We start from the raw sequence: 502 nt of genomic DNA on the forward strand, positions 1-502 counted from the left end.
GGGGGATGGGTGTGTTTGGGGAGCCATGAGTGCAGGTTGGGCTGTTGTGGGGTGCCCAGTTAGCACGGGGAGCTGGGGGTGAGGAGCCATAGTGTTGATTGCCTCTCCATGGTGCATCCTTGGCCCAAAGCCCTCCCAGCAAACCAAGGGTCTACAGGTGCTTGCGCTGGTGAACGCCAAGAGCAAGGTCTGTAGTACCCTGGCACCCACCCTCAAGGGGATGCACCAGAAGCAAGACCTCTCCTGGGCTCCCCGGCTGGTGCAGGAGGATGTGCTTGGTCCCCACGGTCTCCCCATGGGCCAGGTCTCCTCCCTGCCCTCTCCAGGCTTCCAGTGTTTTTACACCCTTGCTGCTGTGCTTTCCTGACAGCAGCAATAGGGATCTAGGGGCAGAGGGATGGGATACTGGTCCCAGAACTGGATCTGAAGGGCATCGAACAGGGCTGGGAGGAGCTGCTGTGGCTCTGGCACAGCCCTGCCAGCTGCTGCCTGCCCGGGTGCG

Source organism: Chaetura pelagica, unplaced genomic scaffold (genome assembly GCF_000747805.2).
Source record: "Chaetura pelagica isolate M959 unplaced genomic scaffold, ChaPel_1.0 scaffold283, whole genome shotgun sequence".
NCBI lineage: Eukaryota > Metazoa > Chordata > Aves > Apodiformes > Apodidae > Chaetura > Chaetura pelagica.